Genomic DNA, 21,008 nt, shown 5'->3' with positions numbered 1-21,008 from the left:
AATTTTTAAAGCTCTTGATACATATTCCCAAAATGAACTTTGAAAGGACTATTTCATTTTACACTAAACAGGGCTGGTTTCAATGTGAGTCAAAAGTTAAATATGTCTCAAGCCAGTATTCATTCCCATTTCAGTGCCAAAGTAAGTTCTGCAATGCCAGCTTTGTTCGAACAAAGAATACTGCAGTTTTGGCTAGAGACATTGCATTAGCTTTGCGACCAATTCTTTCCTTACCAAGAACATAATATTTGGCTACTGGCACTTGGGGAAGACAGGTGAAACACAGAAGTTAACGAAATGCTGGGTTTAATAATCTCAGTCACTGGTTTCCAGCCTCTCCCAAATTAATTTCTTTAGATTTCAACAAGTTGTAATGCTATTTTAAAAGGAACTTTTTTTTTTTTAAGTATGCTCTACGCCCAATATGGGGCTTGAACTCATGACCCCCAGATCAAGAGTCGCACTCCACCAACTGAGCCAGCCAGGTGTCCCTCTTTTTTTTCCCCCTGCACTCAAAGGAACTTTCTTTTTAATATAACACCGTATGTTAACTATACTGGAATTTAAAATTTTAAAAAGGGGGCACCTGAGTGGCTTGGTCAGTTAAGCATCTGCCTTCAGCTCAGGTCATGATCCCAGGGTCCTGGCATCAAGCTCCACCTCAGGCCCCAGGGAGCCTGCTTCTCCCTCTTCTGCCTGCCGATCACCCTGCTTGTGCTCTCTCTCTGTGTCAAATAAATAAATAAAATCTTTAAAAAAAATAAAAATAAAATTTTAAAAAGGGAACTTTCTTTTGTGGAGAAAACCCATTTATTTCTGTATCTTCAAGATGTAGTGAAGTGCCTCAGCAAATAGTAGAAAATATTTGAATGAGGGCGCCTCGGTGTCTCAGTCGGTTAAGCATCTGCCTTTGGCTCAGGTCATGATTTCAGGTCCTGGGATCAAGCCCCACATCGGGCTCTCCGCTCAGTGGCGAGTCTGCTTCTCCCTCTCCCTCTGTAATCTCTCTTGCTTTCACTCTCTTTCAAATAAATAAAATCTTTAAGAAAAAAAAAAAAGAAACAAAATGTTTGAATGAATGTATCCTGTTCCTTTGCCAATAATCGACTTTATCTCTGTTTGTTTGTTTTTTTTTAATCCATTTGAGAAGGGGGGGGGTGGAGAGGAGGAGCAGAGGGAGAAGCAGACTCCACACTGAGCTATGCAGCCCGACTTGGGGCTCGATTTCATGACCCAAAGATCACGACCCAAGACGAAACCAAGAAAAGGTCGCTCAACCAACTGAGCCACCCAGGCACTCCTCAAGATTTTATTTTCAAGCAATCTCTATACAATGTGGTGCCTGAACTCACTATTCCAAGGTGAAGAGTCACAGACTCCACTGACTGAGCCAGCCAGGCACCCCATCTCTCTCTAGTTTTTACATATTGTTCTTCTCATTATCACTTACTCCTACTTTGTGTCAGGATACTAGCCATCTTTACTACATTTTCCTCAACAATCCTATGAGATAGATACTGCCATCATACCCATCATCAATTGAGAATACTAAGACTCTAAAAAGAATTATGTGGAAGTAACCCACACCAAGTCAGGTAGCACCGTAAGTGCTCAGTTAAAAAGGTTAGCTAAATCTGCTGATCTTTATCTCTTACCTGGCTTGCTTTTCAGAACTCTGGTTTACATTCAGATCTACTGACATCTGAGGTGACTTGAGACAGCACTGGATAAAACAGCCATGGATACAAAGGTTAATTTTAGTACTTGGATATTAACACCGGGACCTCTTTCTCCCTCTAATTTCCCAGGGCCAGCATCTAATGTCAACTGCTACTACAAATCCCCTATTGGGAAGATGCATCCAGGTCCGTCTTACTGAGAAATATCCATTGCTCCAAGATGGTCTTTCCTTCCTCCTTCTCTCAGAGCTAACTCCCCTTCCATTAATTGCTCTCCTAAGGATTTAGGATAATACCGCATTAATTACAGCAATTTACACAAAAGTGTAATTGATTTATAGCATTAGTAGGAGAAAGGTATATATCTTTAGGGCAAAAAATACCCTGAACCCCAACCAATCTCTAACTAGCAAAATGCATTGGGGAAATTGGAGGAAAGTGTGTGGACTATTCTATATCCTTCTATTCCATCCTTGGTCTCCCTCCTCTCCCAAGTCAGAAGACAAGAGTACAGCGACACCACTTGGCAACCCACTTCCAAAACACTGTAATCCTTGACCTATCCCTTAAGTATGATTCAAGGAAGATATCACAAACAATAAATGGTGTAGTGTTTCAACTAGATGTCTCATTCAACTATTCGGATATGGCTTAGGTAACACTCTAGATTACCCAAGTGTAATCACTAGAGTGCTTTCCTAAGAAGTGTTTCTCTTCCCACACCTCATCTGTTTATACTAACAGACACTATAGGAGGCTGATGTGAAATCTCAGTTGAAATTTAAGTACTCTCTCAATTCTAATTGGATTGTTGGCTCTATGTTGCTGGGGATGGATATTTTAACTTGTTTTTAGTTATTCCCAGAGAGAAACCTGGCAAAAACCAATGATCTTTGTTCCCTCCTGCCTACTACACAGATACCTTTGCTTTATGCAGTAAGCAATATGCCCTCTGGTAGTGGCAGGAGAAATGGAATTTGAGGAAGCAAACATGCACAGCCTCTGATCTATTACTGAAACTCTTACCCTTAGATCTTTGTTATTCACATTTAATCACTGAGCTCTCCTAAATTAAATACCAGCAGATGGGGTGCCTGGGTGGCTCAGTGGGTTAAACGTCTGCCTTCGGCTTGGGTCATGGTGCCGGTGTCCTGGGATCGAGCCCCATGTCGGGCTCTCTGCTCAGCAAGGAGCCTGCTTCTCCTCTCCCTCTGCCTGCCACTCCCCCTGCTTGTGCTCTCTTTCTGTCAAATAATTTAATTAAATCTTTTTTAAAAAATTAAATACCGGCAGCTTCCATTTACTAAGCACCTATTACTACGTAATAGGCACTGTAAGTAATAAAGCCCTCATTTTTACCACTGAGAAAGCCAAGTATTCAAGAGGTTAGGTAACTTGCCTAGAAATAACAAGAACTGGTAGAGCCAAGACTGAAACCTAGAATAACTACATCCAAAGTCCAGGCTGCTTCCTATGCCACACTGCCTCCCATTATCATTTGATTAATTCATATCAGAAAACAAATTTTCAAAAATTCTCAATTCGGAAAATTTTTTAAAAATTTGTTTGAGAATATCTGGAATGTTTCTAATTTTCATATTAAGGATTAAAGATAAATCGAAGAGAGTAGGGACTCCTGGGTGGTTCAGTCAGCTAAGCATCTGCCTTCAACTTGGGTCATGATCCCAGGATGGTGGGATAGAGCCTGCTTCTCCCTCTGCCTGCTGCTCCCCTGCTTGTGCACGTTCGCATGATCTCTCTCTGATAGAGAGAGAGAGAGATAAAATCTTTAAGAAATAACAGAAGAGAGTAATTCAACCCCTCATTTTGCACAAAAGGAAACTGAGGCTTAGTGATATGAAAAAGCTTTCCCAAGTTACAGAGCATCTAGAGGTGGCAGAACTATCTGGTCTTTGTATTGCTGGTCACTTCTTTCTTCCTTCTCCTCCCTGATCTGCCTGCCTGCCTGCCTGCCTTCCTCCCTTCCTTCCTTCCCTCCCTCCCTCTCTTTCTAATATTTTATTTTTTTAAGTAACCTCTACACCCAATGTGGGGCTCAAACCCACAAGTCTGAAACTAAGAGTCACATGCTCTACCAACTGAACCAGCCAGGTGCCCAAGGTCCCTTCTTTCTTAATTATACTTATTGGTAGCTAAATATCAGCTCACAGATGTATATAAAATTGTTCTCCTTTATGCCTAGAGTCAACAATTTATTGGTATAGTTTCGCTCTATGAACACAGGGTTTGGTGTCAAATAAGCCTAGAAAATGCTGCATACCCAAATCCCCTTTTTGAAAATTCCTAATACATCTTTAAATGTCTTCCTTTTAGGTAAAAAGAAAAGAAAATTAACTTCACAACTGCACATAGGGAAAGGTCTATTTTAAAGGAATACTATTAATACCCATTGAGGAGCTTTCCTATAGAACTGGCTTGGGAACCACAGATTAGATGCCATCACTGCATGTCAAACCAAATGGTCCATGGGAATCAAGAGAGAATCCTGCCCACCTAAGTAGATTCTTAAATACCTGAAAACTGACTGGACACAATGACAGTATATAGGATGTTTTATGTGCAAATATTTGAATCTACATTAAAATACCACATGGATGAACATTTCCAAAAAGAAATCCACAATATTCTTAATCCAAGCACTTAGAAGTAGGGAGAATAAGTGGTTGACCTTTGTTGGAAAGTTAAGAGGATACCAGAGACATCAATAACGCTTCATTCTAATTCTACTGCTAACTAGCTTGGTAACCCTAGGCATCATTCTGAGGTTCAGTTTATGTCTTTGAGAAACATAAATAAAAACAGTGATTAACTCATTGTGTTGTAAAGACTAAGTATACAATGCTCAATTCAGCTATTATCAAGAAACATGAAGGAAACATTAAAAATGAGAATGCCATCATAAAACTTAGTTTCATGTGGACAAGAAAAAGACATTTTACTTGTACATCGAATGAGTTGATCATGTTGACTCCCCCTTCCTTCTGTTAAGCTGGGTACTATACTGATGGGTGTTCATACTTAGAACCACTGTTGCATTCCAGGAATAAATTCCACTTGGTCATGGTGCATAATCCTTTTAATATGCTGCTAAATTCAGTTTGCTAGTATTTTGTTGAGGATTTTTGCATTAATATTCATAAGAGATAATGGTCTCTAGTCTTCTTGCTGTGTCTTTATCTGGCTTTGGTATCAAGGTAATGCTGGTCTCACAGAATGAGTCAGTAAAGTGGTCTCTCCTCTTCAATTTTTTGGAAAAATTTGAGAAGGATTGGAATTAGTTCTTTTTAAAAATTTATTTTTAAGTAATCTCTACACCCAACATGGGGCACCAACTCACATACCTGAGATCCAGAGTCACATGCTCTTCTGACTGAACCAGTCAGACACCCCTGAAATTAGTTCTTTATACAGCTAGCAAAATTTACCAAACCGTCAGACCCAAGGCTTTTCTTTGTCAGGAGTTTTTTATTATAGACTCAATCTGCTTACTAGTGATAGGTCTATTCAGTTTTTGTATTTCTTTGTGATTTAGTCCTGGTAGATCTTTTTTTTTTTTTTTTTTTTAAAGTCCTGGTAGAGCTTACGTTTCTAGGAATTTGTTCATCTCATCTAGGTTACCCAATTTGCTGGCATTCAATGGTTCATAATACTTTCATACCAATTTTATTTCTATAGAATTGACAATTATGCATCCATTTTCATTTCTGATTTTAGTAATTTGAATCTTTTTTTTCTTAGTCCATTGAACTAAAGGTTTTTAAGTTTTGTTGATCTTTTCAAAAGAACCAACTTTTGGTTTCACTGATTTTCCCTATTGTTTTTCTATTCTCTATTTCATTTATCTAGGCTCTAATCCTAATTATTTCCTTTTTCTGCTAGCTCTGGGTTTAGTTTGTTCTTTTTCTAGCTCCTTAAATTATAAACTTAGGTTGCTAATTTGAGAGCTTTCTTGGTTCTTTTGTGTTTTTATAGTGTATAGTTAAAAATTCACTTCTTGCTGTATCCCGTAAGTTTTGACGTGTTTTGTGGTCATTTTCATTAGTCTCTCCGTATTTTCTAATTACCCTTGTGATTATTTCTTCAATCCATTGGTTGTTTAAAAGTGTGTTGTTTAGGGGCACTCAGGTGGCACAGTCAGTTAAAGCGTCCGACTCTTGGTTTCAGCTCAGGTCTGATTTCAAGGTCCTGAGATCAAGCCCTGCATGGTGCTCCCCACTCAGTGTAGAGTCCGCTTGAGTTTCTCTTTCCCTGTCCATCTGCCCCTTGCCCACTCGCTCTCTCTCAGTCTCTAATAAATAAATAAATCTTTTTTTAAAAGTGTGTTGTTTACACAAATTGTGAATTTTTGAGTTTTACTTGTTATTCATTTCTAACTTCACCCAGTTGTGGGTGGAGAAGATAATATTGTACATATCTATGTTTTTAAGTCTATTGGGACATAATTTTTTATGTGTAGAAAACCCCTGGGGCACCTGGGTGGCTCAGTTGTATAGGCATCTGCCTTCAGCTCAGGTCATGATCCCAGGAGTCCCACATCAGGCTCCCTGCTCAGTGGGGAGTCTGCTTCTCCCTCTCCTCTGCCCTTCCCCATCCCTGCTTGTGTTCTCTCTTGCTCTTTCTCAAAAACAAAAACAAAACAAAAAAACCCCCAAAGATCTCACCAGAAAACCCCCAAACAAAAAAACCCTGTTAGGACCATTAAATGAATTCAACAAAGTAGCAAGATACAAAGTCAACACAAATTTCAGTTGTATTTCTTTACACTAACAATGAACAATCTAAAAACGAAATTAAGGAGTGCCTGGGTGGCTCTGTCAGGTAACGACCAACTCTTGATTTTGACTCAGGTTATGACCTCAGGGTTCTAAGATCCAGCCCCATGTCAGGTTCTGCACTGAGCATGAAGCCTGCTTAAGATTCTCTCTCCCAGGGTACCTGGATGGCTCAGTTAAGCATCTGCCTTCCGCTCACGTCTTGATCCCAGGGTTCTGGAATCGAGCCCCACATGGGCTCCCTGTTCGGTGGAGTGCCTGCTTCTCCCTCTCTCCCCCTCTGCCTGCCGCTCTCCCTGCTTGTGCTCTCTCTGACAAATAAATAAAATCTTATGAAAAAAAAAAGATTCCCTCTCCTGTTCCTCCCCCACTCCCACTCTCTTGCTCTCAAATAAATATAAAGAAAGAAAAAAACTAAGAAACAATTCCATTTACGATAATATCAAAAAGAAAAAAAATCAAAAATAATAAATTTTAGGAATTAACTAAGGAGGTGAAAGAAAACTACAAAACATTGGTGAAAGAAATTTTAAAAGATCTGCATGAATGAAAAGACATTCAGTTTTCATGGATTGGAAGACAATGTGTTAAAATGTCAATACTACCCAAAGTGATGTACCTATCAAAATTCCAATGACTTTTTTGGTAGAAATAAAAAAACCAATCCTAAAATTCATACGGAATCTCAAGAGATCCCAAACAGCCAAAACAATCTTGTAGAAGAAGAACAAAACTAGAGGACTCACATCTCCTGATTTCAAAACTTACCACAAAGCTACAGTAATCAAAACAGTGTGGTACTGGCACAAAGACCAATGGGATAATAGAGAGCCCAGAAGTAAAACAATGCATATGAAGTCAAATGAGTTTTGACAAGGGTGCCAAGATCATTCACTGAGGACAGAACAGTCTTTTCAACAAATGGCGCTGGAACACTGGATAGCCACATGCAAAACAATGAAGGTGGACCCTTACTGTGAAGAGAGAGAGAGAGAGAGAGAGAGAGAGAGAGAGAGATCTGCCTCTAGTTCCTGACACTGAGCTCCTAAAACCCCTGTAATTTCCTAAGTGAGAAGCGTACTAGGAACACCTTTTGTTCTAATATTTGGTCTTTGACCTTGGTTCCTGTCAGAGAGATCCTAAAGCTGTTGGAATTTCCTGGATAGTAGCAGCATCTTTTGTTTAATGAGGTGATCCTGATGAGCTCCTGGATATGGACTGCTCACCAGACAAACCAAGCCATGATCAGAAGCTTGAAATTTTCAGCCACACCCCCCATTCTCTAAGAGAAGGAAGAGAAGCTGGAAATGGCATGAATAATCAATCATACCTACAAGATGAAGCCTCCATAAAAACCCCAACAGAATGAGGTTCAGAGAGCTTCTGAGTTAATGAACACATTAACATGTGGGGAGGGTGATGCATCCCAACTCCAAAAGGGACAAAGCTCCTGAACTTAGGACCCTTTCTGGACTTTGCCCTATGTATTTCTTCATCTGGCTATTCTTCGGTATCCTTTATCATATCCTTTCTAAGAAAAAGTAAACAAAAGTGTTTCCCTGAGTTCTGTGTACCATTCTAACAAATTATCAACCCCAAAGAGGAGGTCATGGGAACCCCAATTACAGCTGGTCAGTCTGGGAGACCTGTGATTGGCATCTTAAAAGGGGCAGTCTTGTGGGACTGAGTCATTTCTTGTGGGATCTGACGCTAATTCCAGGTAGCATCAGAATGAACTGACCTGAATCTAGAACTGCTTGATGTGTGGAAACCTCATACATCTGGTGTCAGCAGTATGGTGAGTGTGGTTAACAGTGTGAGAATAAAGGAGAAGTACAGTACTGTGTTCTTCCTATTTACTTAACACCATATATAAAAATTAACTCAAAATAGATCCATGACATAAAATAAGACCTAAAATAAAATTCTTAGAAGAAAACAGGACAAAATCTTCCCAACACTGGATTTGGCAATGATTTCTTGGATATTGTACCAAAGGCACAGGCTACAAAAGACAGACAAATTGGACTTCATGAAAATTTTAACATTTGGGGTCCTGGGTGGCTCAGTTGGTTAGGTGTCTGCCTTCAGCTCAGGTCACAATCCAGAGTCCTGGGATCAAGCCCTAGGTCAGGCTCCCTGCTCAGTGGGGAGCCTGCTTCTCCCTCTCCCACTGCTTGTGGTGCTCTTTCTCTTAAATAAATAGATAAAATCTTTAAAAATAGTTTTAAAAATTTGTGCATCAAAAGATACTATGGACAGAGTAAAAAGACAACACCTACAATAGGAAGAAATATTTGCAAATCATGTATTTATTTATTTTACAAGATTATTTACTTATTTATTTATTTGAGAGAGAGAGCGAGCATGCACATGAGAAGGGTGAGGGGCAGAGGGAGAAAGACTCCCCGCTGAGCAAGGAGCCCAACGCGGGGCTCAATCCCAGGACCATGAGATCATGACCTGAGCCGAAGACGGACACCCAACTGCTGAGGCACCCAGGTGCCCCTGCAAATCATGTATTTGATAAGGGATTAATATCCAGACTACACAGAGAATTCTTAAAACTCAACAACAAAAAACAACCAATCTGATTCAAAAATGGGCAAAGGACTTGAATAGACATTTCTCCAAAGATATACAAATGACCAATAAACACACAAAAAGATGTTCAACATAATTAGGGAAAGGTAAATCAAAACTATGAGCTACCACTTCACACCTAACAGGATGGCTACTATTAAAAAAACAAACAAACAAAAAAAAAAAAACAGGAAACAGGGGTGCCTGGGTGACTCAGTCGGTTAAGCATCTGCCTTTGGGTCAGGTCATGATCTCAGGGTTGTCCTGGGATCGATGCTCGATGCTCACAGGGAGCCTGCTTCTCCCTCTCCCTCTGCCTGTTGCTCCCCTTGCTTGTGCTCTCTGTCAAATAAATAAATAAAATATTTTTTAAAAAACAGGAAATAAAAAGTATTGGCAACAATGTGGAGAAATTAGAACCCTTGTGCACTGTTGGTGGTAATGTAAAATGGTAAGACCACTGTGGAAAACAGCATGTGTTCCTCAAAAAATTTAAAGAATTACCATATGATACAGCAAGTCCATTTCTGGGTATACACCCAAAATAACGGAAAGCATAGTGTCAAAGAGATACCTGCACACTCATGTTCACACCAGCATTATTCACAGTAGCTAAAACATGGAAACAACCCAAGTGTCTTGTCAACAGATGAGTAGATAAACCAAATGTAGTATATACATACAATGGAATACTATTAAGACCTTAAAAGGAAGGAAATCCTACAAAATGCTACAACATGGATGAACTTTGAGTACATGACACTAAGAGAGACAAGCCAGTCACAAAAAGACAAATACAGGGCGCCTGGATGACACAGTCATTTAAGCATCCGACTCTTGGTTTCAGCTCAGGTCATGATCTCAGGGTCATGAGATCGACCCCTGCACTGGTCTCTGCACTCGGTGCTGAATCTGCTTGAGATTCTCTCTCTCCCTCTGCCCCTCCTGCTCCTGTGTACGCACATGTGAGCGCGCACTCTCTAAAATAAAGAAATAAATCTTTAAAAAAAAAAAAAAAGGGACATATACTGTATGGTTTACTTACATGGGGTATCTAGAGCAAACTCATACAGACAGAATAGTGGATGCCAGCAGTTACAGGGAGGGGAAAAAGGGGGGAGTTATTGTTTAATGGGTACAGGAGTTCTCCCCCCCATCTGTGGTTTTCAGTTACCCACAGTCAACTGCCACCTGGAAGCAGATGATCCTCCCCCTGATGTGTCACCAGAAGGTTATTAGTAGCCTACATCAATCAACCTCACTTCATCTCATCATGTACATTTTATCATCTCACATCATCACAAGAACAGTACAGTACAATAAGGTACTTTGAGAGAGACCATACTCACAAAACTTCTATTATAACATAGTTATAACTGTTCTATTTTATTATTGTTTTAATCTTTTATGTGCCTAATTTATAAATTAAACTTTATCACAGGTATGTGTATGTTAGAAAAAACATACTATATGTAGGGTTTGTACTACCTACAGTTTCAGGCATCCACTCGGGGTCTTGGAATGTATTCCCCATGGATAAGGGGGGGGGGGACTACTGTACAGTTTTAGTTTTACAAGATGAAAAAACTTATGGCCTTATTCAACCTTTCCTAATGTGACTGCACTACTCAGGATCAAGCAGAAAAGCTAGTTAGGGATACACGAACATATTATTTTCCTCTTCACAAAAAAATGTTACAAGGCATCAAACTTTACCAATCTTTCAGAAGTCCTCTGCGAGTCTTGCCTTCCCTGTTTCTTCCCCACTCTCCAGTGACAAAATCTGCCACTATTTATGTTTCAAAAAAGCTTGAAATCACATTCCTAGAACTTGCCATGCCTAAGATACGTGTGTATATATAAGCATAATCTAATGTCAGGTCACAAAATGTTAATAATTTATTACTTTTCAATTTCAAAACAGAGAATGTTTTAGGATTTAGATTCAACTCTTAAGCATCTATGAACCAAGCACTATAATATGTGCTTTTTTATCGATTTTTTTTTTAGATTTTTATTTATTTATTTGACACAGAGAGAGATCACAAGTGGGCAGAGAAGGCAGAGGGAGAGGGAGAAAGCAGGCTCCCTGCTGAGCAGAGAGCCTGATGCACGCCTTGATCCCAGAACCCTGGGATCACGACCTGAGCCGAAGGCAGACGCTTAACCAACTAAGCCACCCAGGTGCCCCACCTTTCTTATTGATTCTTACAACAAACTTGTAAAGTTAGAAATATTAGAGTCACTTTGCAGATATGGAAACTGAGGCCTAGGATTAACTGTCACACAGATCTCGAATGGCCAAACTCCTAATATGGAGCTCTTTCCCCTATACCATGCTGCAAAGATGAAAATGTGGTTAACTGGATTTTTTTGTTTTCCCCTTTCTCCTAAAAATGGAATATTTAATACTGTTGGAAATACTTTAATAAAGGGAGAAAAAAAATCAAGAACAACTGGAACAAAATCCTCTGGTTAAGTGAGATTTCTGGTGGATTACTCAACTCATTCAACAAATATTAATTCAGTATATATCATGTAGCAAGTATATCAAAGAAATCACAGTCCCAATCTCCAATAATTTTGTGGAGTAAAATGACATATACATGATTGTTATTATTATGACAATGACCACACACCAGTGGTAAACAAATCCTGAAGTCTTTCAGGGGACTAGGAGAAAATGCAAAGACACAAAGTTTCAAGCTGAAAATTAGCAGAAGGAAGTGTTTCAGAGCAAGGGAGGATTATGTATGGAGGCACAGAGGCATGAAAAAGAACGTTATATTAGGGGAACTAGGAAGTCTAGAAAGTGTCATTGGAATACAAAGGGAAAGGATATGGGGCACTTAGCTGGCTCCTACATAGGCATGCAACTCTTGATCTCGGGGATGTAAATTCAAGTCCCACCTTTGGTGTAGAGATTAATTAAAAATAAAATCTTTTAAAAAGGCAGGGGGAAGAGTAGAATTATGGGGTTGGACAGTGAAGTATGGGTCAGATCATGAGATGTAAAGATTTATGCAGTTCTAATCAATGCAGAGCAAATAAAAAATCTTGAGAGTGACATTAAATGTTTGTTAAAAAATTATTCTGGAAAAAGTAAAGCTGAAGTTGAAAAGGAGACTTGAAATTAAGGGCACCAGTATAAGGTTTCTGAAATAATCCAAAGGAAAAATAAAGTGTAAACTAGGGTAGAGGCAATGCAGATAGATTGGAGGGTTAATTGAGGGTAGTGGATTTTTTTGTTTGACTTCACCTTAATTTTTTTTTTTTAGTACTACATCCCTTTATTTATTTATACTAAAGCGTAGCTGACACAATGTTACATTAGTTTCAGGTATACAACATAGTGATTCAACAAGTCTATACATTCTCCTACCTGTGCTCACCACAAGTGTAGCTACCATCCGTCACCATACTACGATACACTATTACAATTCTAACAACTATATTTCTCTATGCTGTAGCTTTGATCCCTGTGATATTTCTTTAATTCCAAAAGGAACTTACACACACTAAAATAAATACTTTAAAAAAAATCCCGAGATATTTAGTATGAAGAGACTTTCTCTTCTAAATATATTCCAGGACAGAGAGAAAATATTCGAAATTTCCTTGGTGGGAAAATCCAAAGCCAACAGGCACCTCAGTGAGCACAGTGATTTCTACTATTTATCACTCTGGACTCTCATAAATGGTGGTTTAAAAACATACATACACAACTAGAAGCAGTCAACATCAAACCTTCAATTTTATTACTTTACTGTTTTTGCTATTCATTTTATTATTATTTTTTTAAGATTTTATTTATCTATTTGACAGAGAGAGACAGCCAGCGAGAGAGGGAACACAGCAGGGGGAGTGGGAGAGGAAGAAGCAGGCTTCCAGCGGAGAAGCCTGATGTGGGACTTGATCCCAGAACGCCGGGATCACGCCCTGAGCCGAAGACAGTCGCTTAACGAGTGCGCCTGGGTGGCACCCCTATTTTTGCTATTCATTTTGAGTAAAAACACTAGAAATGGCAACTAGAGTTCCCGAATACATGAAATGACCCTCAAACAGCCAAAACAAAATTGACAGAATTAATCTTTATCAATATCCACCTCAAAGATTTGCTTCCAAAAGAATATCTGCAGTACAGGTAATCTTTCACTCATAGTAATTTGAATTTAAACTACCCTGCTAATAACACAAATACTCCTTATAACACTTACAGGAATGCGTAAACACTGATGCCCAGCCCATTCTGAAGAAATAACCCCAAACTTGAACACCTGAACCAACCTGTTCACATAATACATGTTCTTGTCACATTTATAAAGATGGGGGGGGGAGCCAGTAAGCACTACTAAATCAGTTTGTCAAAAAGCCTCCAAGACTTAACTGTGTTCTTTGATAGAAGATTCAACTTAAGATGTCAATCATACCCCCTCACATTCATTTACAAATTTAATAAAAGAAAAGCTGATTATGAAATTCTTTTGGAAGAGCAAATAAACAAGAAAACCTGGAAAAACCTTGAAAAAAAGCAATGAAGGAGACTAGCCCTCCAGATTAAAATATATTATAAGCTTCTATATTATAAATAGTACTGGCACATGCAAGACCAATGGAACAGAAAAGAAAATCCAGGAACGACTGACCCAACTGCATATAAAAATTTAGTACTGAAAAGGTAGCATCTCAAATAAAGAGGGAAAATTGTTTTTTTTTTTTAAAACAAACATTTTTTAAAATATTTATTTGAGACAGAGAGAGCGAGCACACGCACGCACAAGCAGGAAGGAGGGTCAGAGGGAGAGGGAGAAGCAGACTCTCTGCTGAGTAGGGAGCCTGATGTGGGGGAGGCTCAATCCCAGGACCCTGAGATCATGACCTGAGCCTAAAGCAGACGCCTAAGTGACTGAGCTACCCAGGCACCCCACAGATATTATTTCTTAGAACAGTTTTAGGTTTACGGCAATACTGAAAGTAGAGTCCCCCCCCCCCCGCCTTGTGTGTAGCAATAAAATACCATTTGCAAAGTGAAAGACCTAGGAATAATATCGATAATTTATTTCACAGACAAAATGTTAGTAGTATTCCTAATAAATAGTTTTTAAAAACAGAGACGAAAAAGAACAAATTGACAGAAAATTAAAACTATACAGAGTTTGACAACACATTGTTGGTGAGGCTCTTAGGGGCCTTCATACATTGTCAGTGGGAGCACAAAATGGTACAATCCTCACGGAGGAAAATTTGACAATATCTGACAGCTACATATTCAGATGCACATAAATAAGCATTTAACCTTTGACCCAGAAATCTTTCCAGGAATCTATCCCAAAGATACACTAGCAAAAAATAAAGTCATGCATAAGGCTACTTATTGCCCTACTATTTATAACAGCTAAAGATAAGAAATAACCCAAATGTCCATCAACAGGGGGCTAAATTATGGTATATTCACATAACAGAGTATCACACGGCTATAAATATGAAAGAGAAATAATTCCCTACAATGCTATGCAAGGAGTACCAGGAGATATTAGGTATAAAAATAAGATGGAGAGTCTGAAACATCTTATGTCAGAAAGCTAAAAAGCTATCAAAGATTACTGGGGCCACAGCAGTATGACAAAATTACTTAGGAGGAATGATATAAGGTTTTTACAAATTCAAAAGGAAAATCTTTTCTGTCTCTCTGAAAAAATAAACAGTGTAAACATTAAAAAGTCATCAGGAGCCAAACTGAAGAAATTCACAATTGTCAAAGATGGCACAATGTGAGCCTCAATTAACACAATGGCAATAAGTTACAATACGTTAAGTATGTTTAAATTCATGAGTTCACATCAATACTCAATTTTTTAAAAACCTCACTGGCTACTTTTGGAGGATGCTAGGAAATCAACTTATTATAAAAGCAGTAAATAACTGAAAGAATCAAATGTTTATCCTTTTACTATACATACTATAACTTAGTGTAACTAAACAGATGAGGGAATCATACCTTCTTAAGATTTTATTTCTTTATTTGAGAGTGAGCAAGAGAGAGAGCAAAGCCAGGGGGGAGCAGAGGGACAGGGAGAAGCAGACTCCCCACCAAGCAGGGAGCCCAATGCAGGGCTCAACCTCAGGACCCCAGGATCACAACCTGAGCCGAAGGCGGACACTTAACCGACTAAGCCACCCAGGGGCCCAGGGAATTGTATCTTTATAGGGGAATCCTTTTTAATAAAGAAGAAAATGAGAGAATTAGAATGTTCTCATTTGTATATGAAAAGTCTAGGTAAAAGCTAATGAAATATATTAAGCTTGTGGAAATGTGTTTAACAATACTAACACTGTAAGCTAAATTTGAATTTTTAAGTGAAGAAATTCTACAAAGTTTAATTATTAACACTTTAAATTCCTAAATCACAGGTTTAATTCTGTACATTTGAATAATATAAAACAAGTCTTCTGTATGTAAAATCTTTTCTGTACTGTTTTTGAAAGGACTTGTACTCCTTCAAGTATATTTTCGGTTATTTATCTTTTTTATCTACTAAATTCCAATTTTTCTAAAGGACAGGGGTGCCTGAATGGCTCAGTCGGTTGAGCATCTGACTCTTGGTTTTGGCTCAGGTTGTGATCTCAGGGTCATGAGATGAGTTCAAGCCCAAGTCTGGCACCCCACTCAGGAGGGAGTCTGCTTGAGATCTTCTCCCTCTTCCTCTGCCCCCTCCCCGTTTCGCACAGGCGATTTCTCTATCTCTAAAATACATAAATCTTTAAAATAAAATAAAAAGGACAAGAGTTTTGCAAATTCTCAATTCCATCCTTTATTAAATACTCCCCAGAAAAATAAAGAAATCTAAAAGAACATGTATACAACTGAACATTCTCTAGGACCACCCACCTGCCCCTTTTATATCTTGGGACAAGACAGAACAGGATCACAGTCCATTTGGGTTGGGAGAGATCTGGACAGCTGGGGAGAGCTGGGGACAGCTAGAAAGGTGCTCTCCCTCCTCTGGGTGTTGAGGGTGTCCTGGCCACTGGAAGACTGAAGTAGCTGGTTAGCATAGACCCTGAGTCTTGGATGGGGACCACTTTTCCAGCTTCTACCTAACAGAGACCTGCCCAGGGTGAAGTGTGGCACTGAGGGGCCTGGGCCCAAACAGTAATTATGCATCAGGCATTTTACATGCATTATCTCATTTAACCCTTTTAAGAACTCAAAACACCCTTTCATGATAAGAACTTAAACTAGGAATAGAAGGGAGCTTCCTCACCCTGATAAAGCACATCTGAGAAACACAGCTAACTCAATAATGTGAAAGACAATGCTTTCCTCCTAAGACAAAGAACAAGACAAGGATGTCTGCTCTTGCCACTTATATTCAATACTGTAGAAGAGCAATTAAACAAGAAAAAAAAAAGGCATCCAGATTGGAAAGAAATGAAACTTTATTCACAGATGACATGATCTTACATATAAGAAATCCTAAGAAATCTACAAAAAAACTAATAGAATAATGAGTTCAATAAGGTTGCAGGATATAAGATCAACATACAAAAATCGACACACTCTCAATGAACAATCTAAAAATAAAATTAAGAAATCATTTCCTTTCACAATACCATCAAAAACAATAAAATATTTATGAACAAATTTAACCAAAGAAGACTTGTACACAAAAGACTATAAAACATCACTGAGAGAAACTAAAAAAGGGAAGCCTTCCCATGCTCATGGATTGGAAAACTTAATTTTGTTAAGATGGCAATAATCTCCATATTGATCTACAGAGTAAACAGCAATCCCTATCAAAATCCCAGCTGCCTTTTTTGCAGAAATTGACAAGGTGATTCTAAAATTCATTTGGAAATGAAAGGGACCCAGAATAGCCAAAATAATTCTGAAAAAGAACCAAGTTGGAGGACTCACACTTTCTGCACAACTGCAACAGTCAAGACAGTGTGGTACCAGCATAAGGATACAAATCAATGGAATAGAAATGAGAATCCAGAAATAAATCCATAGTTATGGTCAACTGATTTTCAACAGAGGTCCAAGGTCATTAAACAAGAATAATCTTTTAAATAAATGGTGCTGGGAAAACTGAACACCAGCATGCAACAGAATGAAGTCGAACCCTTACCTCACAACTATTAACTCAAAATAGATAAGACTTCATATATAAGACAACAAAAGATACAGATATGACACCAAATGCACGAACAACAAAAGATAAAACAAATAAATTAGGTTTCATCAAAATTTAAAACTTCAATAAACACCATCAAGAGAGTGAAGACACCCCACAGAATGGGAGAGTATTTTTGCCAATGATGTATCTGATAAAGGACTTGTATCAGAATACATAAAGAACTCTTAGAACCCAATAAGACATGTAACCTGATTAAAAAATGGGCAAAGAACTTGAATAGATATTTCTCCAAAGAAAACTGACAAATGGCCAATAAGCATATGAAAAATGCTCAACATTATTTTAGTCATTAGGGAAATGCAAATCAAAACAACAAGATACCACTGCACTCTTACCAGGATGGCTACAAAGATGGATGATTAACAAATGTTAGAGTGCTTGCTTCGGCAGCACATATACTAAAATAAATGTTAGTGAGGGTATGGAGAAATTGGAATGATTACATACTACTGGTGGGGAAAATGATGTAGTTGCCTAGGAAAAACAATCTGGCAATTTCTCCAAAAAGTTATACAGAGTTACCATGTGACTCAGATATTCTACTACTAGGAGAAATGAAAACATACCCACACAAAAATTTATATACAAATATTCATAGAAGCATTAATAATAATAGTTGAAAAGTGGAAGCAATCCAAAAGCCCAATGAATGGATAAACAAAATGTGGTTTACTCACACAATGGGATATTATTCGGCCATAAAAAGGAATTCAGTACCGATATAACCTACAACATGGATGAACCTTGTGACTGCTAATGGGCACGGTTTTCTTTTGGGGACAATAAAAATGTTCTAGAAGTAAATAGTGTGATGGCTGCACAAATCTGTAAATATACTAAAAATCACTGAATGGTATATTTTAAAAGGGTTAATTTATGATATGTGAATTATTGCTCAATAAAATTGTTATAAAGAAAAAAGAGCCCAAGAGACCAAACTAGGAAACTATCAGTAATGAACAGAAAACATGACAAAAAATTAGATAAAAGAACCAAAAACTTAAGGTAAATGTACAAAATTCAACAGCATTTCTTTCTATTAGTAACCATTTAGAAATAAAGAAATGCTCTATTCATAAGGTGACCAAAACTATAAAATACCTAGGAATAAATCTAGTAAGGAACATACAAAATCTAGATGAAGAAAGTTACAAAAAAATATTTTAAAGGACATATGACAAATCTGAATAGATGTACATGTTCCTGAATGTCAACCAGTTCCAAATTAATATACACATTTTATACAATTCCAATAATCCCACAACAGCACAAAATGATTCTTAAACCTGTATAAAGGGAAACATAGGTGGCGCAGTTAAGCGTCTGACTCTTGATTTTGGCTCAGGTCCTGATCTCAGGGTCGTAAGATCAAGTTCCACGTCCGGCTCCACACTTAGCACAGAGTCTACTTAAGACTCTCTCCTTCTCCCTCTGCCCCACTCCATGTACTCTCAGTCTAAAATAAATAAATCTTTAAAAAAAAATAAATGTATATAAAAAAGCCTGTAAGAATTGCCAATAATTTTTCAAAAAATAAATAAGTAGAGAAGGAACCCTATCCTAGCAGATATTAAAACTTAGTGTAAAGCCTATTGTTACTAATCCAGTAAAGATACCGAAGGGATGGATTACTCAGCTAACCTATAATCTCCAGTGGAAGAATGTGAAGTTAGGTTCTTATATACAAAAAATAAAGTTCCACATGGTTTAAAGAAAGCAAACGAGAACATCTGTATAACTTCATTAAGTAGAAGCATTCTTAAAAAAACCCGAAAACCCAAAAGCCAGAAGGAAAAGAAATGCCAATTTGATAACAATTTAAACAAATGTAAATGAAAAGATAATAAAATCAAAAATAAAGGATATCATGAAAAATATTTGCTATACGTGACCAACATTCCCTTTTATATAAATGACAATAAAATGTCAAATAATCCGAAAGAAAATGAACAAAGGATAGGTAAGCAATTTACACAGTAACTGTAAATAGCCAGAAGAAACTCAATCTACCAATAATCAGAAGTTAATGGAACAATGCGATTCAATCTTAAAATAAGCACTTTTATTCTGCAACCAAGGTGGCCAGAAAGCAAACCTCCCATACACCTAGGGACACTGACATTCTCTCTTAAAAAACAGAGGCTGGGGGACGTCTGAGTGGCTCAGTCAGTTAAGAGTCTGCCTTCGGCTGGGGTCATGATCCCAGGATCTTGGGACCGAGTCCCACATCAGGCTCCTTGCTCAGACAGCAGCCTGCTTCTCCCTCTGCCTGCCACTCCCCCTGCTTCTGCTCTCTCTCTCTGACAAAGTCTTAAAAAAACAAAAACAAAAACAGAGGCTGAAAAGCCAATCCCTGCCTCTAAAGTTCCTTTTTCTTTATTATTAGAAATAGCTTAAACAAGTGCTTGCATTAGTTATTCAAACTTGACTGAAAACCAAAACCAAAAACTACAACCAAGACTACCACTAGAAATGCAAATTAAAACGAGAACTTTAAAAATTTAATCATATTGACAAAAATTCAAAAAGCTACCATTTGATGCTGGCAAGGGTATGGGGAAACAGGTCCTCTCACATCCTCTTGGTTGGAGTGTGAGCTGCCAAAACTCCCTGGAAAATAGTCTAACAGGAACTATTAAAATGTATAAAGTACTTTTGTTTTGAACCAGTAACACCAGGATTCTGTTCTACAGAAATAAAAAGGTCTGCCGTATCAGCAACATCCCCTATATCCATAACTACATCTCTAAACATTTCCTTCACTTTCATGTTCTAACTGAAACTTGGCTTTTCTCTGAAGATACTTCTTCCTCTGAAGCCTTCTCTCTACCATTTTCTCTCTCATATCTGTAGGTATGGAAGTGAGAGAACTGTCCTCTTTATTCATTCCCACTTTTGAGGATTCTTTCTTTCTGCTTAAAAAGTCTACTTTTATGTAGAGTAGGTTAAGAGAATTATCCTGAGTGATGATGTCCAGAATTAGAACCATACTTTTGACTTCCTTTGCTGTGTTTGTGTGTTTTTTTTTTAAAGATTTTTATTTATTTATTTGACAGAGATAGAGACAGCCAGCAAGAGAGGGAACACAAGCAGGGGGAGTGGGAGAGGAAGAAGCAGGCTCCCAGCCAAGGAGTCTGATGTGGGGCTAGATCCCAGACCGCCGGGATCACGCCCTGAGCAGAAGGCAGACGCTTAAGGACTGAGCCACCCAGGCGCCCCTGTGTTTGTGTTCTTTTTTTTTTTTTTTTTAACTGTGTTTGTGTTCTTAAAACTACCACAGAGCGGGGGGCCTGGGTGGTGCAGTCAGTTAAGTGACTGACTCTTGATGTTGGCTCAGGTCATGATCTCAGGGTCACGGGATCGAGCTCCACATCTGGCCCCACACTCAGCTCGGAGTCTACATGAGCTTCTCTCTTCACCTCTCTCTACCCCTACCCACCACGCGTGCGCTCTCTCTCAGATAAATCAGTAAATCTTAAAAAAAACAAAAAAAAAAAACCCTACCACAAAGCTATTGTTATTGGTCCTATTCCCCTACCGTAGTTGAAAACTAATCAACACTTAGCGCTGGAGAGGCAGTGCTAGGAAAGAGGAGGAAAGAATCCAGAGATCTGGATTCAAATATAAACTTGTCGCTACTAACCTTAGGTAAATTACGTACTCATCCTAGTTTACTCACCAACACCAGAACTTACACCATTTACTTTTTGAGAGGAATCAATGACACAATGAATCTACAGCACTTTGGA

At 38.4% G+C, this 21,008-nt stretch overlaps 1 protein-coding gene across 4 annotated transcripts in view; it reads right to left on the bottom strand.

Moving 5' to 3' along the window:
* Positions 1-21,008, bottom strand: part of FAF2 (Fas associated factor family member 2) — an 88,567-nt gene that overhangs the window by 38,539 nt on the left and 29,020 nt on the right. The window contains exon 1 of one of the 4 annotated variants that reach the window (XM_044388589.3): positions 1,656-1,723. The exons of the other annotated variants lie outside the window; for them this stretch is intronic. The gene's annotated coding sequence lies outside the window, so the exon portion shown is untranslated. Of the gene's footprint in view, positions 1-1,655; positions 1,724-21,008 lie in introns of those variants that run through there. 4 annotated transcript variants of the gene reach the window in all.

This window comes from Ursus arctos, unplaced genomic scaffold (assembly GCF_023065955.2).
Source record: "Ursus arctos isolate Adak ecotype North America unplaced genomic scaffold, UrsArc2.0 scaffold_15, whole genome shotgun sequence".
Taxonomy (NCBI): Eukaryota; Metazoa; Chordata; class Mammalia; order Carnivora; family Ursidae; genus Ursus; species Ursus arctos.
The sequence above is the reverse complement of the archived record's forward strand: the minus strand, read 5'-3'. Positions and strand labels throughout refer to the sequence as shown.